General features: G+C 40.0%; 1 non-coding gene across 1 annotated transcript; it reads right to left on the bottom strand.

The window, feature by feature from the left end:
* Positions 1-10599: 10599 nt before the first annotated feature.
* TRNAC-GCA (transfer RNA cysteine (anticodon GCA)) lies at positions 10600-10671 on the bottom strand. Its single transcript has one exon. It is a non-coding gene; the product is annotated as a tRNA-Cys (tRNA).
* Between the last annotated feature and the right edge of the window lie 11310 nt (positions 10672-21981).

The following is a 21981-nucleotide window of genomic DNA, read 5'->3' as shown; positions in this document are numbered from 1 at the left end:
TGCCCTCTTTCTCCTGCTTCGCTCCCTCCAACTCAAGAGTTATTTTGCTAGAATCAGAATCCTTGACATTTTCTTAAAGGATTACTCTTCTCAGCCCCCTTTCTCATTGGGAAGCCAGAGCTCTTTAAAGCAACCTGGTATCAGAAGTTTTTCCTTCTAGAGGGACTAAGAAGCACTTTACATTTTGACCCTGAGTTCTACTATTTCTGTCTTCATAATTAGGTTTTAAGCCCTTGGCATTAAAGATCAGGTCTTATCTATCTTCTTGCCTTCTTCAGGGTTAGGCTTTAACATTCAAAAAGGTAGTCACTTAGTAAATGTTTGCTGAAAATGATTACTGTTTTCCTTAAGGGCAGATTTTTTTCCCCCATGAAGGAAAATCTATTTATTGCTATGAAAAAAATGTTGTATAAGTACAAATTAAAATGAAAAATATAGAGTATGTAGCTTAAAGATAAGCTGCTGCTTTGATCTTTGGCTGAGTATTTTAAAAAGATTACAAGGGTTATTAAAAGTAGGATCTAAAGGTCTAACAAGACCTAAAAATGGGCCCAAGAATGTGTCTAAATCTGCTTAGGCTCCTGAAGGCTGCAGGCACATTGTAGTATGTGGGCATCACTGACACGGACCCCTGCTCCATGAATATGTTCTAGGGGAGCCTCTACCCTCTGAGTGCGGACTGCAATTGTTCCTCAAGTAGGAAATGACAGATTTAAAGAACACTTTCTTTTATGCAGATATACAGTATTATTAACATTCTTATGCCTGGTGCAGACTGCTTCATTGTTTAGGCTTATTTGTTGCTTTGTCAAAGAGAATAACGATCACCTCCTAGACCAAGGTAAGGATCAAATGGGCACAGTGTCTGAGAATCCGTATGTATATGTAAATAAACAGTAGTTTGTATTTTATTCACAAGTTGAGATTCGGAAGTAGGTGTAAGTGTATTTGAAATAGCATTACTAGGGTTCTATGACACCTTAGCTGTATTGTGGTTTATACTGGCATGTGAACAGAGAGCAGGACATTGCTACCGTGTCTAACAATGTTTGAGGGGAAGCCGTTTCTGAAAACCACGCAGCTGGCATCCTCCTAGAGCTCTGGAACCATGGTGCACTTGTAAGATGAGTGGTGGCAGTGAGAGTGTCAGCTGCCCAGCCGGGGCTGACTCTGCGACGCCATGGAATGCAACCCGCCAAGCTCCTCTGCCCATGGAATTCTCCAGGCCAGAATACTGGAGTGGCTCCCTGTTCCCTTGTCCAGGAGATCCTGTCCCAGGGATCGAGCCCCAGTCTCCCACATTGCATGCAGATTCTTTACCATCTGAGTCACAGGGAAGTCCAAGTACCTAGTTCTTTTCCCTGTTGCTCGTTTAGTATTTACCACTCTTTCCTGAATATTAGCTATTATATAAACTAGAAGAAACATCACAACTTTCACCATCAGAAAAAAACCATTTCTTTCGCAGTAATATCTGCTTTTTAAAACTCCTAATTGATGTTTCTGTTGGCCTTCATTTAGGGTCAGGTACCTCACAGGCCTTTGAGAGATTAATGAATGACGTTCTCTTTGCCATTTATGTTAGACTGCTTGGACATGAGTCATTACTCAACTCTAATCAATTTTTTTTGCAGGATTTACATGTGTAATAGATGAAAAAATGTGATCCGAAAAATCATAGAAGAGAGTATATGTCTTGGCAAAAACTTCCCATCCATAGGACAATATTTGCATGCTTGTTAGAGTAGAACACAGAAACTACAGCATCCCCAGTGATACTGCTATCAGTAGAAAATATTCGGTAAACATAAAACTACCTGTGAAGTTGTGCTAGGTGTCATAATATGAGAATCACGTTGAGAACAGTGATCGGGAATTACATATATAGACCTGATAGATGGAGAGAAGAAAAGCAATAAGCAAATATCTATATATGGGCATTGTGGTTTTCATTATGTAGTAGTTACAACCTAAATTTTGGAATGTTGTTGTTTTTCAAACTCATGTCTATCGAGTTGGTGATGCCATCCTATCATCTCATCCTCTGTCATCCCCTTCTCCTCCTGCCTTCCATCTTTCCAAGCATCAGGGTCTTTTCCAGTGAGTCAGTTCTTTGCATCAGGTGGCCAAAGGATTAGAGCTTCAGCTTTAGCATCTGTCCTTCCAATGAATGTTCAGGGTTGATTTCCTTTAGGATTGTCTGGTTTTATCTCCTTGCAGTCCAAGAGACTCTCAGGAGTCTTCTCCATCACCACGGTTCAAAAAACATCAATTCTTCAGCCTTTTTTATGGTCCAAAATTTGGTATGTGGAAAAGGTTAATTATGTGACTGAAGTTTAGATTAGAAATAAAGTTTAGGACTTTGATGTCTTGTCAGTTTCATGCATAATAATGGCAGTTTTACTGTGAGCTCTTGAGGTAGCCAGGGCAGAAGGCATTTCAGTGTCAGCAGCCACCAAGGCAGGATAACAGGACAGTGGCAGGGAAAGTGATGGCTCTTAATCTTTGGAGTGTGTTCTTCAAGACTGACCCAGACTCTGGTTAGGCCTGGTGCTAGTAGCTGAGGCAAGGTAATGCCTGCTGCTGCTGCTGCGAAGTCGCTTCAGTTGTATCCAACTCTGTGCGACCCCATAGGTGGCAGCCCATGCTAGCACTACATTTTAAGATGTGCTCCGGGCTCTTGTACCTGTGGGGAGGGTCAGGGAGGGGAACACCATCATTTTTATTCATGCAGCTCCAGGGCAATGTATGTCTTCAGGTAATAAAGAGGAATGCCAGTGCTGGGGAGATAACCAAGATGAGACTTGGGGAAATGATATAGAACCCCAAATTGCCTCAGAGATGAATAATAAATTCAGTCTGAAACTGTTGTAAATTTTGTTTCCGAGTGCATGTAAGAGCAACAAAGCCAGTAGACATTTAAATGGGATTTTCAAGCTGACAGTTTATCCAGACTTTATACTTTAGCTTAAATGGGAGTGCCTCAAGTCACTCCTGATTCATTTCTGCAATTGAAAGGGAATCTTTACAATATGTTTTAAAGCCACTGAGGATTTATTTGTATTAACATTTTAATTTTGCTAAATGCCAGTAAAGGCTATGCCTTGTATTCACTTTCCTGTTAGGCAATTGCTTGAAAATGTGTCATTGTAAAATTTAAGAAATATGTAATTTACTAGTATGTCCAGAAGCCAAGAAACTATTTCTACATTTATTTCTATATCTATATCTGTATCTATAGGTATATATCTATATATCTATACCTATATCCATAGCTATATTGTCCAATGGTCATACTTTCAAACATACTTATATTATAGAAAATAGAAATGGCCATGTTTAGATGGAGTTAATAAGATTAAAAATTATATAAAAATTAATCATGCACCCATACTTTAAAAGAAAAAGGCTGTAAGAAATGAAGGTACAGGCAGTAATAGTTCCCTTATATTCTAAGATAAGCAAAGTTGATCAAAACCCATCTGTTCATTCTTCGATTTTCTGTTTTACTTCTGTGGTTATTCTCACTTCAGTAGCATGTATAACAACACTGGAATATTACAAAGAAGGTTAGGATAGCCCCTGTGCAAAGATGGGACTTCCCAGGTGGCTCAGTGGAAAGAATCCACTTGCCAATGCAGGAGATGCAGGAGACATGGGCTCTATCCCTGGGTTGGGAAAATCCCCTGGAGTAGGAAATGGCAACCTGCCCCAGTGTTCTTGCCTGGAAAACCCATTGACAGAGGAGCCTGGTGGGCTACAGTCCACTGGGTTCCACAGAGTTGCACAAGACTGAGCGATGCACGCACATGCCAAGGTGACTGACAAATTTGTGAAGCTGCCATGTTTCTGTCCTTAATGACTTCTTTCTTTGGGTTCTCATGGCACATGTATATACATTAGCTGTCATTTTACTGTATTATAATGGTTTACTTCTCTGTCCTGCAACAGAATTACTAAAATAAAAAGGAAATTATTTTTTTTGGATCTATAGTGGCTAGCATATTGCCTAGCTTTTAAAAAGCACCAAGAAAATGTGTAATGAATGAATAAAAGCTTTATAGTCTATGAGTAAGAAACAAACAGCATTCTTTGTATAAATCCTTCTATCCCAGAAATTGATTCTGAAGCAGTTAATCCTCTTCTTCCTTTCTCACCTTATCTTCCTGATGACAGAATTTCTATGTTAGTGTGATGCCCACATGGCCACCTCCTGTTGATAACTAGTGGGCACAACTCAGTTTGGTGATGGACAGATGGACAAGCCTGCTGTTGTTGTTCTTGGCCATAAGACTGTTCTCCATAGTCTTATTTGCATCAAACAGGCCTTTCTTCCTCTCTCTCTTTTTTTTTTTTTTGCAGGACTGTACATATTTGCTCCTAATACTGTCTCAAGGTATTAAAGGCCATAAACAGGCTTTGGAAAGACAGATGAATGAATTATTTTGAAAGATGCATGATATCTAACACACAAAAGAAGGACTTAATGGAGAAAGGGCCATAAAATATGGCACTATTCAACTAAAGAGTTGCTGGTCTTCTCTCTTTTTTACCATAGTGGGATTAAAATAAAGCTGCAATACATTTCTGAAAAAGTTCCAGATTATGGTACCAGTTATAATTCATTCAAATTTTGTGTATAATCACATACATAAATAGTAGCTGCTTCAAATTAACAATAGAAACTAGAGTTGCATAGATAAGACACTGGCATGTTAATTTTTTCAACCATATGCAACATTCAAGAGCATTTTAACAGATATTTTCTTTACTAGGAAAAAATGGGGGAAGAAAATGAATATTTAGTGTTTATCATTGGTCAGGCATTCTTTTTTCTTTTTTCTGTATTTTTTATGTAATCCTCAGAACCACAGTGTGAAATAAATTTTATTATGATTATTTTACAAAAGAGAAGCTTGGGCTTAAATGTAATCAGTAATTTGCTCATGGTCACAGAGCTGTGAAGTGACAAAACTGATTCCAAATCAAGTTTTTCCAACTCTTTGATTTTTTTCTCTACTTAATATGCTGGATTAGGCAGCATACAGTCAGTTTTTAAGGAATTTGAGTTCTTATTATAAATCTGTTGTTGTTTAGTCACTAAGTTATGCCTGACTCTTTTATGACTCCATGGACAGTAGCCTGCCAGGCTCCTCTGTCTATGGGATTTCCCAGGCAAAAATGCTGGAGTGGATTGCCATTTCCTTCTCCAGGGGGTTTTCCCAACCAAGATTGAACCCATGTGTCCTGCATTGGCAGGTGGATTCTTTACCATTGAGCCACGAGGGAAGCTCTCATTATAAACAGGAGTGTTTTAAAGCATTTCCCATTATTGTGAATGATGTCTTGGATGCCACCTAATATTTGTGCTACATGGGATGGGATTCCAGTCCCCTTTTCCAGATGAGTAAGTGGGGTGATTGAAAAATGATTCAATAGTGTGGTATAGGAAAAGTGATCTCTGAATTTTTGGAATGATGAGGTTGGAAGAAGAGTGCTCACAATGTCTCGCAAACATTCTTCAGGAACTACTGGTCCATTTTTAGATGTCAATATTTGCCTTGGCTGTTCTTTTGCCTAAGGAGTCTGTGCCTGGGCTACCATGATGGGGACGGACTTCAGCTCTTGATTTCATTCTTGTTTTGACCAATTCATGGAGCACTGGTGTCTTGACTGATAAAGGGGGTTAAGGGAAGAATCACCCTAGCCTCCTTGGGCTCTCTTAGCAAGCATCATTTTGTGGCTAGGTTTTTATCTGAGGCCCATTGAGATTGTTCCTGTGTATATCCAGATCCAAGGAGAACTCCTGAACTGACTGCACTTTTTTGTGGAGCAGGGGTCATGCAGATCCTGAAGCTCCTCTGACTGTTTCAGCATCACTGCCTCTCCCTCCCTGCTTTGGCATGGTAGCAGAGTGCTTGCTAAAGAGAAAAGATTCTGTGTGTTTGCTGCTTTTCTCATCCTACTCTCAGATGAGTTAGGTTCACCTTCTCAGGGTGAAAGGACAGGTTACAGGACCAATGGCTGGTACCATAACCAAGTAACGTAGTTGCTAAATGGGATCAACTCTATGAAGTAACAGACCTTGCCAGTTGTCATCCTGGTTTCCTTGGGTAATGCAGACAGTGCCAGAGGCAATTTCTAACTGTGTTAGATGATTATTTTTTCTCCCCAAAGCAGCCTTCAATTATAGTATGCTTAAAAATGAGAGTTAATCCAGACAGAATGATCAACTGGCTAGGTAAAATTTAACAAGTGAGTTTCATTCCGACTGAGTTACAAAGGTGATTGTAGTATTTGGAAACTGTCTTTTAGTGAGAAGCTCTGGAAGAATTATAGTTCGGAAATGCTGGCATAGTCTCCAAGACGTAGAAATGGTCATTATGTTTAAATAGATGTTTATTTGTCTCTCTTATCTCTATTTTCATATTTCTTTAGATATATGTCTTTTCCTATCATGTAAATTTAGTGATTAAGCTGTATTTAAACTAATGCTTTGTCATTAATGGGAGGTCACCTTTAAAAAGTTGATTCAGTGGTATGAGTTATTTCAGGACTGGAGTTGAGCTGGTTCCTATTAATGAAGACTATTTTCTTTTTCTTTTTCTAGGACAGTGGAATTAATATAATCAGTTTTGTCTCTTTGCAGTCATGACACATTCTAAGCTTAGGTAAATAAACCCAACTGAAAAATAACAGACTAGCCTGCCCTGTCTATCACTTGACTCGAAACTGTCATTTTCAGTTTCAACGTTATATTCGTGAGCATGAATATGAAAAGTCTCTGTCAAAGATTTGCTTCATGTGTTTTGATTGCTTTAGAATGGAAATTTAAATACTGAATTTCAGAAATGAATTAGAGGAGTGGAGAGAGTCCTGCACAAGGAGTCAGTCAGTTGCTTCTGGTCTTGGTTTGCTACCACATATGTACCTGGACAAATCACTTTAAATTTCTTAGCATGTTTCATTTGTTTTTATTTTTAAATAAATTTATTTATTTATTTATATGGGCCTTGTAGGTGTCGATATTGGTAAAGAATCTGCCTGCCAATGCAAGAGATGCAAGAGCCGTGGGTTTAGTCCCTGGGTTGGGAAGGTCCCCTGGAGTAGAAAATGGCAACCCACTCCAGTATTCTTGCCTAGAGAATCCCATGCACAGAGGAGCCTGGCAGGCTACAGTCCACTGAGTCACAACGAGTTGGACACCACTGAGTGTACACACACACACACACACACACACACACACTTGTTTGTTGGCTACTCTGGGTCTTTGTTGCTGTGTGCAGGCTTTCCCTAGTTGAGTGCAGGCTTCTCATTGTGGTGGCTTCTCGTTGCAGAGCAGACTCTAGGGTGCACGGGCTTCAGTAGTTGCTGCACGTGCTAGTTGCAACTCCTAGTCTCTAGGGTGTGGGCTCAGTAGTTGTGGTACATGGGCTTAATCGCCCTGAGGCATGTGGGATGCATGCGAGATCTTCTCAGACCAGCATTCCAGGGATCAAACCCATGTCCCTTGCATTGGCAGGAGAATCATTAACCACTGGGCCATGTAGGAAGTTCTTCCTTTGCTCTTGTAACTAAGATTGGTTTGACTAGGTTGGGATGGCACATAGATGTCCGCTTGTCTGCCAACTCTGATTAATTGGTAATACCTGCCTGGGGGGCTGCACTGGCAATCAGGGTGAGCCTCTTTCAGCTGATGGGAAGACTGGGAGTGAGAGACCCACTTATTTGCCTGTACCTGAACTCACCCACTTCTTGGATCATTTTCTGTTTCTATTATGACTTTCATGATTGTTTGTTTGTTTTTGGCCACACAGCATGGCTTGTGGGATCTTAGTTATTCCAAGAGGGATTGAACCCAGGAACTTGGCACTGAACGCATGGCGTCCTAACCACTGGACTACCAGGGAATTCATGACCTTCATGATTTATTCTTAATTTTTACCTCAAGAAATGTTTTCTCTATCCTCGAAGATAATTGGAAAACTTAAGAGCAAGGAGACATAGTCTTTGAGATCATCTAGTCTAAACTAGGCTGATGTATAAAAAAGTGCTTTGTAAAATGTTGAGCCACTATTACAGTCATTTGAGGAGAGCATGGGTGGTGCTAGTGGTAAAGAACTCACCTGCCGATGCAGGAGACATAACAGACGAGTGTTTGATCCCTGGGAAGATCCCTTGGAGGAGGAAATGGCAACCAATTCAGTGTTCTTGCCTGGAGAATCCTATGGATAGAGGAAACTGGTGGGCTAGTCCATAGGGTCACAAAGAGTCAGACACAACTAAATAGACTTAGCATGCATGCATGATTAACTAATAGTTAGCTTTCCCATTTTTTGAGGGAGGGGACCTTCCTCCCTAATTTTCATGAAATGGTTGTTAGAGAAATGGTGCAGTTTTAAAATGTGAATTTCTTAGAAGTTATTCCACTGACATTAAGAAAATTAAGTGTTAAGTTGTACCATATGGCAGTACACACTGTAAATATTCAGAGAACTAGAGAGCTGGAGTCATCCGGGAATACTGAATGAAAAGGTAGAAACCTGAACAAGGCCTAACATGGGCAGAATTAGATAGAAGGGCATTTTTAGGTATGGGACAGAATTAGGATAAAGCATGGAATAAGAACAAAGCACAATTTGAGGCAATAGACAATTAGAGGCAATAGACAGGAAGTATAAACTGTTAGGTTTCAATAAGGAAAAATTTGAATTGCTAAAAATAATATTAATTTTGATGATAGCTAGCATTTATTTATTTTCCCACCAACTGTTTTTGTTAGTATTTCCAATGTGTCAGACCCTGTTCTAGGTAGTGGGGGTACAGCTTTTAGTAAAATGGACAAAAATCATTGATCTTTAGAGCTTACATCTTAGTGGGAGAAGACAGATAATAAACAAAGCAGTAAGTCAAATATGTGGTGTGTTATACAACTACCAAGGAGGAGATAATGAAGTATTAGGGATGGGCTGCAATTTTGGATAAAGTGGACAGGGAAGTATTCAATTGATGGGTAACAACTGAGTAATGACCTGAATACCACATTTCAGATACTCTGCTAAGCTAGTTATAGATATGAAATAATTATAATTTTCATAGCAACTTTATGAGAGTAGGTACTATTATTAGTCTCATTTTATAGATGAGGACCTGAAACACAGACAACCAAAGTCATCAATTAACTGTAGGAGGGGGGATTTCCACCTAGGAAGTCTACGCTCAGAGCTTATAATGTTAGTCTTCAAGTAGGAAAAGACTGTCAGAGATCAAAGTATTGATAGTCTCTTAGAGCTAGAGGGGAATTTACTTATTTTCTAATCCTCTGGTTTTCAGAATGTATCACAGACACCTGGAGAGCTGGTTAAACCCTAGGTTTCTGGACCCTGCCTCACCAGATTTTGCTCCAGTAGGCCTGGGGTGAGGTCTGGGAATTTACATTCTAACAAGTTTTCAGGTGATGCAGTTATTGATGGATTGGGCAACTTTTGGGAATCACTGGCTGGTCTGGTGGTTTGCAAACTTGGTTGCACTTCACAGTCACCTGGGGAGCTTCTAAGACCTGTTCATGCCTTAATACAGGAGGTCCTGAGAGCCTGCACTTAATTGGTCTGGGCTGAGACTCTCATGGTATTAGTGAGTACATTGCACATGGAGGATTAAACTCCACTCATCTAGTTTAACTTTCATTTTACCGATAAGGAGACTGGTCTGAAGGAACAGCTGTTCTCTGGTTTTGGCTTCTAGCATTCTGCACACTGTTTCTACTCACTCACTTGATTCTTGATTATATAAGGTCAGGGGCTGTGTTAATCTATTTGCCACACGGTCAAATGTAGCAGGGAATGCTGCTGCTGCTGCTGAGGCACTTCAGTTGTGTCCAACTGTGTGACTCCACAGACGCAGCCCACCAGGCTCTGCCATCCATGGGATTCTCCAGGCAAGAACACTGGAGTGGGTTGCCATTTCCTTCTCCAATGCATGAAAGTGAAAAGTGAAAGTGAAGTCGCTCAGACGTGTCTGATTCTTCGAGAGCTCATGGACTGCAGCCTAACAGGCTCCTCCGTCCATGGGATTTTCCAGGCAAGAGGACTTGAGTGGGGTGCCACTGCCTTCTCCAGTAGCAGGGAACAGTGAGTCACTAAAAGTTTTTAACCAGCAAAGTGACATAAATAAAATAATATTTTAGGATAATTAATTATTTGAAAGGGTAGGATAAAGAGATTAGAGATGTGAAGATCTTCCTATTGCAGTGTTCCTGTAGAGCCTTGCTACTCAAATGTGATAGAGAGCAGCAGCAGCATTACCTGGAACTTTGTTAAACATGCAACTCTCAGGGCCCACATCAGACCTACTGGATTAGAACCTACATTTTACAAGATCCCCAGTGCTTTGTGTGCACATGGAAGTTTAAGAATAATACCTGGGCTTATAGGGTAGCCCTACAGGAGAATGAAAAGTGAAGTGAAGTGAAGTGAAGTCACTCAGTTGTGTCCGACTCTTTGCGACCCCGTGGACTGTAGCCCACTCAGGCTCCTCTGTCCATGGGATTCTCCAGGCAAGAATACTGGAGTAGGTTGCCATTTCCTTCTCCAGGGGATCTTCCCAACCCAGGGATCGAACCTGGGTCTCCTGCATTGCAGGCAGACGCTTTATCCTCTGAGCCACCAGGGAAGCCCACAGGAGACTGGAAAGCAGCAGTGAATATAAATGGCTGAGCAGGTCAGCTTTTCTTTAAGCCTGTTCCTCGGGATCTTTCTTTCTCCCCCCCTCCAGGATCTTGATAGGTATTCAGTGGTGAAAAAGGTTAGTTTGGCAAATACCAGGTTAAACAAAGCTAAACAGGTGTTTTTGTGGCCAGACATCTTCTAATATGCTCATGTGCTTTCTGAATCTCCAAGATAAAAACTATATGATGTAGCTGCTTCTACCTTTATTGATCATGGAAGTTAGTCTAGGGGGCATCTTCACATGTTACTATTTTGTTGAGCATATCTTGGTAAAGATGTAATAGCCCTTTGTGACTATTAAGGTTTTAGACTTATAAGACATTCTAGCCCCTGGTCATCTTAGACTTCCTAAATTTGCTATCTCTTGCATTCTTACACATTAACAATGAAAGATTAGAAAGAGAAATTAAGGAAACAATCCCATTTACCATCACAACCAAAAGAATAAAATATCTAGGAATAAACCTACCTAAGGACACAAAAGCCCTGTACTCAGAACTATAGGATAATGAGGAAAGAAATCAAAGATGGCACAAACAGATGGAGAGACATACCATGTTCTTGGATTGGGACAATCAATATTGTGAAAGTGGCTGTACTACCCAAAGCAATCTAGATTAAGTACAATCCCTGTCAAATTATCAATGGGATTTTTCGCAGAATTAGAACAAAAAAATTTACAATTTGTATGGAGACACAAATGACTCCAAATAGCCAAAGCAATCTTGAGAAACAAAAATGAAGCTGGAGGTATCAGGCTTCCTGACTTCAGACTATACTGCTGCTGCTGCTGCTAAGTCACTTCAGTTGTGTCTGACTTGGTGCGACCCCATAGATGGCAGCCCACCAGGCTCCTCTGTCCCTGGGATTCTCCAGGCAAGAACACTGGAGTGGGTTGCCATTTCCTTCTCCAATGCATGAAAGTGAAAAGTGAAAGTGAAGTTGCTCAGTCATGCCCGACTCTTCGCGACCCCATGGACTGCAGCCTACCAGGCCCCTCTGTTGATGGGATTTTCCAGGCAAGAGTACTGGAGTGGGTTGCCATTGCCTTCTCTTACTACAAGGCAGTAGTAATCAAGATAGTGTGGTAATGGCACAAAACCAGAAATACAGTCAATGGAACAGGATAGATAGCCAAGATAAACCCACACACTATGATCACCTAATCTAGGACAACTCTCACATCTGCTACTACTATGACTACTGGAAAAACCGTACCTTTGACTATAGGGACCTTTGTCAGCAAAGTGATGTCTCAGCTTTTTAATATGCTGTCTAGGTTTGTCATAGCTTTTCTTCCCAGGAGCAAGCATCTTTTTATTTCATGGCTACAGTCACCGTCCACGGTGATTTTGGACTAGTCATGTATGGATGTGAGAGTTGGACCATAAAGAATGCTGAGCACCAAAGAATTGATGCTTTTGAACTGTGGTGTTGGAGAAGACTCTTGAGAGTCCCTTGGACTGCAAGGGGATCAAACCAGTCAATCCTAAATGAAAAACACCCTGAATATACATTGGAAAGACTGATGCTAAAGCTGAAGCTCCAGTACTTTGGCCACCTGATGCCGAGTCAACTCATTGGAAAAGACCTGATGCTGGGAAAGATTGAAGGCAGGAGGAGAAGTGGATGAGAGATGATGAGATGGTTGGATGGCATCAGTGACTCAATGGACATGAGTCTGAGCAAACTCCAGGAGATAGTGAAGCACAGGGAAGCCTGGCATGCTGCAGTTCATGGGGCTGCAAAGAGAGTAGGACATGACAGAGTGACTGAACAATAACAAATCTATGACAAAGGAGGCAAAAATATACGATGGAGAAAAGACAGTCTTTTCAACAAATGTGCTGGAAAAACTGGACAGCTACATGTAAAAGAATGAATTTGGACATTGTCTAAGACCATACATAAAAATGATTCAAAATGGATAAAAGACCTGAACATAAGGCCAGGCACCATAAAACTCTTAGAGGAAAGCGTAGGAAGAACAACATCAGTTCAGTTCAGTTCAGTCGCTCAGTCGTGTCCGACTCTTTGCAACCCCATGAATCGCAGCACGCCAGGCCTCCCTGTCTATCACCAACTCCCGGAGTTCACTCAGACTCATGTCCATTGAGCCCGTGATGCCATCCAGCCATCTCATCCTCTGTTATCCCCTTCTTCTCGTGCCCCCAATCCCTCCCATCATCAGAGTCTTTTCCAATGAGTCAACTCTTCGCATGAGGTGGCCAAAGTACTGCAGTTTCAGCTTTAGCATCATTCCTTCCAAAGAAATCCCAGGGCTGATCTCCTTTAGAATGGACTGGTTGGATCTCCTTGCAGTCCAAGTGACTCTCAAGAGTCTTCTCCAACACCGCAGTTCAAAAGCATCAATTCTTCGGCACTCAGCCTTCTTCACAGTCCAACTCTCACACCCATACATGATCACAGGAAAAACCACAGCCTTGACTAGACGGACCTTAGGTGGCAAAGTAATGTCTCTGCTTTTGAATGTGCTGTCTAGGTTGCTCATAACTTTCCTTCCAAGGAGTAAGTGTCTTTTAATTTCATGGCTGCAATCACCATTTGCATTGATTTTGGAGCCCCCCAAAATTATGTCTGACACTGTTTCCACTGTTTCCCCATCTATTTCTCATGAAGTGATGGGACCAGATGCCATGATCTTCATTTTCTGAATGTTGAGCTTTAAGTCAACTTTTTCATTCTCCTCTTTCACTTTCCTCAAGAGGGTTTTTAGTTCCTCTTCACTTTCTGCCATATGTCCCAGCAATTCATTCCCAGGCATACACCCAGGGAAAGCTGTAATTCGAAAAGATATATGTACCCCAGTGTTCATTGCAGCACTATTTACATTAGCCAGGACAGGGAATGAACCTGAATGTCCATCAGCAAAGGAGTGGATAAAGAAGATGTGGAACATATGCACAATGGAATATTACTCAGCCCCAAAAGGAACAAAACAGTGTTGTTTGCAGAGAGCTGGCTAGACCTAGAGACTGTCATGCAGAGTGAAGTCAGTCAGAAAGTGAAACATAGCATATAATATTGCTTATAAGTAGAATCTAGAAAAATGGTACAGATGAACTTATTTGTGAAGCAGAAACAGAGACACAGATGTCGAGAACAAACATTGATACTGAGGAAAGGAGGGGTGGGATGAATTGGGAGATAGGGATTGATCTGTGTGTGTGTGTGTGTGTGTGTGTATATGTGTGTGTGTGTATATATATATATCTATATACATATAATACATATAAAATAGATAACTAATAGGAACCTACCGTATAGTTCAGGAAACTCAGTGCTCTGAGGTGGCTTAAATGGGAAGAGAAACTAAAAAATAGGGGATATATGTGTGTGTGTATATATATATATATATATATACATTTATATATAACTGGTACATATATATATCTATGTATAACTGGTTCACTTTGCTGAATAGCAGAAACTGATGCAACATTGTAAAGCAACTATACTCCAGTAAAAATTTTTAGAAATGTTATCTAAATTTATTATCCATTACTTATCTGTCTCAGTGCCCAACCTTTCCATCACTGGTACAGGTATCTGACTTTACTTCTGACTCGCTTTCGTTGGCTGAGCCCTATTTGCATAGAGTCATAGGATAAAACTGTGGGCTTTGTCAGTGCTGGTTTGGGGAAAGCATTCAAGAGTTGATGGTTATGGTGATGGAGATGGGGAGGAGATACTGGAGGATGTTAGGGTCACTGGTAATGTGCTGAAGTTTAGATTGTGGTAGGAATAAAATCAAGAGGTATGACTGAGAGCAGTTACTGAGTGAGCAAGAACAAACAGGAAAGTTTGACAATTATGAGGCACGACATTTGTCAGCAAATGTATAGTCAAAAATAAAAAGAAGCAAATGAATAGGTCCATTTGGGAACTAGGGTTGTTTTAGGGCAGTCCTAAATGTGTTTTCTACAGTTTATTTCCACTGATGCCCTTTTTGAAAATTCATGGCCCATTTTAACCTTGACAGGTTGATTTATCCCAAATTCTATGACTTAGACCATATTTGATTTTAAATTATGTTATCCAGTAAATTATCAATATCTTGGATAAAATATTTAGACATACTTTGTATTACTTTCATGTATCCTAGACATGAAGTTTCACTTTTTTTTTCTTTTTTAGTAGTAGAGTACTTACTCTTCTCTTAGCCCTAGGAGGAATGAAAATATTTCTCAGTGATATACTAATACTTACTTTGGGCAGTAAACCACATCACTTTTTTTTGTTGTTGTTAATGAAACTCCAGTACATTGGCCACCTCATGCAGATAGTTGACTCATTGGAAAAGACTCTGATGCTGGGAGGGGTTGGGGGCAGGAGGAGAAGGGGACGACAGGATGAGATGGCTGGATGGCATCACTGACTCGATGGATGTGAATCTGAGTGAACTTTGGGAGTTGGCGATGGACAGGGAGGCCTGGCGTGCTGCGATTCATGGGGTTGCAAAGAGTCAGACACGACCTGAGCGACTGAACTGAACTGAACTGAACTGAATAAACCAATGGGAAGTATTTTGATTTAGATCTGTTTCTAAAAACTCAAAAGCTTTTTAATTCCCTTTTCCTGACATTAAAAAAATGTCATTTCTTAAAAAAAATCAAGGCATTACTGTTATTTCTATTTATGTCATCAGTATAACTTTTCTTAGGAATTTTTCTCTTGAAAAATTTGATATTGCTTTAGCAAGTAAACTCAGATATGTAAATGTTTCAAATCTGATTCAGTTTCTTTTTATTGAATCTTTATGTAAAAGAATTTTTATACTTTCAGGAGAAATTTTGAAAATCAAGAAGAGTATATTGGATTAAGTAGTTTTTTTTTTTTTTAATTTCAGAGATATCTAGAGGGGGTAGTAAAGTTTAAACCCATTTTTTTCCATCTCTAAAATCTATAGTTCTCAGACCACTATGATTAAGGTGACGATCCAGAGGTCTTACAAGCGGCTACCATCCCAAAGAAATTCAACTTTTCTTTTTTTTTTTTTCATTAGCTTTGCTAAGACAGAAAACTAGACTGATTCATTATAGAATTCTAGAGGTTGGCAGTCTCCAGGAGGAGTACTATGATGCTTGATGCTTCCTACTGTCAGCCTAACAGTGGTGGGAGATGCAGTTTAGTAGGCAACCCCGACTCATCAGTAGAGTGGGGCGTGAAAGATTGTGGTAGCTGAGTGGCTACCTCTGAACAGGCAAAGAGGACTAGATGGTTACTATGGGATCACCAGCTACTCAATTTTAGATAGCATGGGTAGCTGATATCAACTCTACATCCTTATAGCCATAAAGAAGAGATAATAATAGAGGCAGCCATTGTCTTGTCCCACATGCCAAAGTAACACATTAATGAGCCTTACTTAACATGCTATGGGTTGCCAAAATTCATTCTAGAAAGATTTTCAGCAAGGATTGGAGCAGGACATTCAAATTAACCCTTGGGTTACTAGACATTGCCATCACCTGAGTCTTTGTATGACATTCATCCAATACCGTGTTTATCAAACATCATCAGATGCTAGATTCTGTGCCGGGTGCTGGAATGTCAGGGCAAAAAGGTGAATGTTGTTGTTGCCATCATATTGCTATGCTGACTAGAGTAAGATGCACATAAGTAAACAAGATAATATAACAGTATATTCTATGCTGTGATAGGAGAAATACAGTGAGCCATGGTAACATACAGAAAGGAGGTGCTTAACTTTTTTAGTTAAGGATTCAGATAAGAAGCAGTATCTACCGGAAAGCTGAGTAGGCGATGAACAGACTGAGAGGGGCTGGGGCAAGAAAGAGAATTTTGGGCAAGGGGAAAAAAGCATATACAGAAATCTGGAAAAAGATCATAAATGAAAGTTCTGTTTAGAGCACACAGATCTTGGGAAGGAGCAGGGGCTAGAAATGTAGAAAGAGTCTAGACATGTGGGGTTTTGTGAACATTTGTTTGTTTGTTTGTTTTTCCTAGATGGAGAAAGAGCCATTGAAAAGCTTTCAAGCATAGAAAGGGTTAGGTATGTGTTTTAAGATAATGACTTTGGCAGCATTCTGGAGATTGGGTTGGAGGAAGATAATACTGGAGACAATGAGCCCTTGTCAAGAAGGACACTTTCAGAGAAGTTTACATAAATGAATATGGTAGTCTGAATTTGACCAAAAAATAGCATTCTTAGTGGCTGATATTTTTGTGTTTGGCACACTAGACATTAAAGTGATTTACTTTTATAACATTAAAAGTTTTATGTCATTATTTAACTCATTATTTCCCATTTTATAATTCTTCAAGAAACCATTCTTATTTCTTCTCTTGTATCTTTGTAAATGATTGTTTTTGTTGCTTCCCGAGTATTTTCTTGCCAGTGTCTTTTCTGCTCTGAACACATTTTTTCTACCTTTTGTCACTGCGATTTTTTTCCTCAAACTTGCTTCAGGAGAATTAACGTTGAGAGAGAACTAATTGTGATTCTAGTGAGTGGATCTTGGTTGTGACAATTATGGAGAAGCTGAGGTTTCCTGGAAAGGACTAGGAGGAAAGCAATCAGTGGTTCTTGACATAGGAAGGAAAGAAAATAAAGACAGTGTTCCTAGAGAAGAGGCTTGCTGTACAGCAATCAATATAGTAGGATTAGAAAAGAGCAACATGGATCAACCCCAAAGTGCAAAAAGCAATTAAGGGCACAGAAGGCACATAATACATGTCAAGTTCAAAAGAGAAGCTGCAAAATTACACAGTGGAGTTCAGAGTTTAAAAATGACAGACAGAGCAAAGGTGGAAAATAACAAAAACATTTCATGTAAGACTAACTGAAAAGTGCTGGGATTTTATGTTTATAGCACATGGGACACAGAAGGTCAGTGAACAGCCTAGAAAGGTGTCTAATGGATGGAAAGGGTAATTCATTGATTTGAGGGGACCTTTTAGGCATTGATTTTTTTAAAAAAGTAAAATTAAATGAATTCTCAAAAAGCACAGTCTTGCTAAAAAGAGAAATCAATTTAAAATGAAAGGAGTAAAACTGTACCTTGGAAATGTTACCAATCAATAAGTGGCAAAGAAATTGAGAAATCTGAATTCTCGAATAGAACTAGATATGCTTTCTTCCAGGATTAGTAGTGTCCAAAGCCAATACTTCATTCGTAGAGTTCAAAATCCTTTAAAAAATGTATTTTATGGCTTTCATGTTCCCAAGTCATTCAATGTAGACCATTTTTAATGCATTCTTGCCTTTCTGTCTATGCATTATAGTATGACACATACTCTTAGGTAAAGCAAAGGGAAACATCAAGAGTATATGTAGACGTCCCAGCAAAGAGAACTTCCCTAACTTTTCTTTTTTTTTTTTGAGGAAATAAGCTTGTTGCTGTACGATTTGGAGGAAATGGGTTTTGCTTACTCTGGAAATCCTTGCCTTAGTCCTTTCGGGCTGCTGTAACAAAAATAGCATCTACTTGAAGAACAGACACTTATTTCTCACAGTTTTGGGGACTGGAAAGTTTGAGATTTGCCAGCGGACTGTGTCCTGGATTCTTGCGTATAGCTTCCTGCCGGTGGTGTCAGAGAGACAGAGACAGACTGATAGGCGGACTAATTTCGTCATGTTGGCTCCACTTTTAACCTAATTACCTCTCAAATCTTTTGTCTCCAAATACCATCACATGGGGATGAGAGTTTCCACCTGAATTTAGGGGGATGCATAGCACTTTAGTGATCCAAATTTTCCAAAATGACAGCAATTGCTCTTTCTTAATCTCATAATAAAGGCAGGGTTGGAAGGATGGGTGTGCTGACGCAAAAACAGAGGGATTTCCTGTTATCCTCTCAGAAAAGATTCAGAAATAATTTCATACAAAAGTGTTTTTGTAAGTCAAAAACAATTGCATATTGGCAAGTTCATATAGTTCAACCTAATATACTTAGATAAGGGCCCGCTACCTTAAGATTTGTATCATTTTTCTACATTTGTTCCATTTTCCAGTTTTCCCAGGTCTGTTTCTCTATTGTGATTAGAAATTAACCCCAGAGCAAACAAATGATGAAAGGTTTTTCTTGTGCATATTTTCAAGGACAGAAATACAAAGAGAGCCTCAAGGATATTAAGCACATAATGGTAATTAACACCAGGAGAAGAAAGTTGGCTGTGGGTCTGGGTGCAGCTGCAAGGAAACAATGGCTGGACTGGGCATGGGAAAATGTACCAAGACTTACCTTGGAGGGAACAGGTGGGGTTCCCCAGCTCCCTCTATTTTCCTGAGAATAATTAAATGTGGGAACTGGCATAGTCTCATTATTAAGAGCATGAACTCTAGAATCAGTTAACCACTGCGTATGAGTGCTGCCCTAGTAAGGAAGTGAATTGCTGTATGCTCTATTCCCATCATGCCTGGGGAGACAAGGACCACAAAAGATGGAGTAGGTAAGGTGCACAGGAGGGCAATTGAAGGATGTCACAGGAACTGAGGAAATCAATGACAGATCACGAAGAGCTGGTCTGAAGCAATGTGGAGCATTCAGGAGGCTCTTGTGGGTTAATTCCATGTAACTGGTATACATCTGATTCTGGTGCATTGTCTTTTACAGTGATCAATCTGGGATTAATCAGTTCAGTTGCTTAGTCGTGTCCAACTCTTTGTGACCCCATGAATCGCATCACACCAGGCCTCCCTGTTCATCACCAACTCCCGGAGTTTACTCAAACTCTATTACTAATTATATTACTTCTTAAAGAAAGCTTTATATTTTATTTCAGTGTATAGCTGATTAACAATGTTGTAATAGTTTCAGGTGAGCAAAGCAACTCAGCCATGCATATACATGTGTTCATTCTCCCCCAAACTTCCCTCCATCCAGGCTGCCATATAATATTGAGCAGAATTCCCTGTATTATACAGTAGGTCCATGTTGGTTATACACTTTACATATAGCAGTGTGTACATGTCAATCCCGAACTCCCTAACTTTCCCTTCCCCTCATTCTTCCTCCACTAGTAGCCATAAATCTGTTCTCCAAGTCTGTGAGCCTGTTTCTATTTTATAAGTAAGTTCATTTATATTGTTTCTTTTTAGATTCCATATATAAGCAATATAATATGATATTTCTCTTATTCTGTCTGACTCACTTCACTTAGTATGACAGTCTCTAAGTCCATCCAAGTTGCTGCAAATGGCATGAGTTCACTGCTTTTAATGGCTGAGTAATATTCCACTGTATATAGGTATCACATCTTCTTTATTCATTCCTCTGTCAGTGAACATTTAGATTGCTTCTATGTCTTGGCTATTGTAAACAGTGCTGTAATAAACATTCAGTTCAGTTCAGTCGCTCAGGCATGTCCGACTCTTTGCGACCCCATGAACCATAGCACGCCAGGCCTCCCTGTCCGTCACTAACTCCTGCAGTTTACCCAAACTCATGTCCATTGAGTCGGTGATGCCATCCAACCATCTCATCCTCTGTCATCCCCTTCTCTCCTGCCTTTAATCTTTCCCAATATCAGGGTCTTTTCAAATGAGTCAGCTCTTCACATCAGGTGGCCCAAATTGGAGTTTCAGCTTCAACATCAGTCCTTCCAATGAATACCCAGGATTGATTTCCTTTAGGATGGACTGGTTAGATCTCCTTGCAGTCCATGGGACTCTTAAGAGTCCTCTCCAACACCACAGTTCAAAAGCATCAATGCTTCAGCGCTCAGTTTTCTTTATAGTCCAACTCTCACATCCATACATGACCACTGGCAAAACCATAGCCTTAACTAGATGGACCTTTGTTGACAGAGTAATGTCTCTGCTTTTTAATATGCTGTCTAGGTTGGTCATAACTTTCCTTCCAAGGAGTAAGTGGCTTTTAATTTCATGGCTGCAATCACCATCTGCAGTGATTTTGGAGCCCAGAAAAATAAAGTCAGCCACTGTTCCCACTGTTTCCCCATCTATTTGCCATGAAGTGATGGGACTGGTTGTCATGTCATTTCTGAATGTTGAGCTTTAAGCCAACTTTTTCACTCTCCTCTTTCACTTTCATCAAGAGGCTCTTTAGTTCTTCTTCACTTTCTGCCATAAGGGTGGTATCATCTGCATATCTGAGGTTATTGATATTTCTCCCGGCAGTCTAGATTCCAGCTTGTGCTTCCTCCAGCCCAGTGTTTCTCATGATGTACTCGGCGTTTCTCATGATGATATAAGTTAAATAAGCAGGTGTTAATATATAGCCTTGATGTACTCATTTTCCTATTTGGAACCAGTCTGTTGTTCCATGTCCAGTTCTAACTGTTGCTTCCTGACTTGCATATAGATTTCTCAAGAGGCAGGTCAGGTGGTCTGGTATTCCCATCTCTTTCAGAATTTTCCACAGTTTATTGTGATCCATGCAGTCAAAGGCTTTTACATAGTCAATAAAGCAGAAGTAGATGTTTTTCTGGAACCCTCTTGCCTTTTCAGTGATCCAACAGATGTCAGCAATTTGATCTCTGGTTCCTCTGCATTTTCTAAAATCCAGCTTGAACATCTGGAAGTTCATGGTTCACATATTGCTGAAGCCTGATTTGGAGAATTTTGAGCATTACTTTGCTCGCGTGTGAGGTGAGTGCATTTGTGCAGTAGTTTGAGCATTCTTTGGCACTGCCTTTCTTAGAGATTGGAATGAAAACTGACCTTTCCCAATCCTGTGGCCGATGCTGAGTTTTCCAAATTTGCTGGCATATTGAGTGCATCATCATCTTACAGCATTATCTTTTAGGATTTGAAATAGCTCAACTGGAATTCCATCACCTCCATTGGGTACATATATTCTTTTGGACTCTTTTTCTCTGGATATATGCCCAGCAGTGGGGTTGCAGGGTCATATGGTAGCTCTATTTTTAGTTTTTTGAGGAACCTCCATACTGTTCTCCATCATGTCTGTACCAATTTACATTCCCACCAACATTGTAGGAGGGTTCCCTTTTATCCGCACCCTCTCCAGGATTTATCGTTTGTGGATTTTTTGATGATAGCCATTCTGACTGGTGTGAGGTGATATTTCATTGTAGTTTTGATTTGCATTCTTTAATAATTAGTGATTTTGAGCATCTTTTCATGTGCCTGTATATCTGTATATCTTCTTTGGAGAAATGGCTACGTTGTTTTTCTGTCCATGTTTTGATTGGGTTGTTTGCTTTGATGCTGTTTGTAAATTTTGGAGACTAATACATTGTCAGTTACATCCTTTACAAATATTTTCTCCCAATCTGTGGGTT

Source organism: Ovis canadensis, chromosome 1, assembly GCF_042477335.2.
Source record: "Ovis canadensis isolate MfBH-ARS-UI-01 breed Bighorn chromosome 1, ARS-UI_OviCan_v2, whole genome shotgun sequence".
In the NCBI taxonomy this organism is placed as follows: domain Eukaryota; kingdom Metazoa; phylum Chordata; class Mammalia; order Artiodactyla; family Bovidae; genus Ovis; species Ovis canadensis.
The sequence above is the reverse complement of the archived record's forward strand: the minus strand, read 5'-3'. Positions and strand labels throughout refer to the sequence as shown.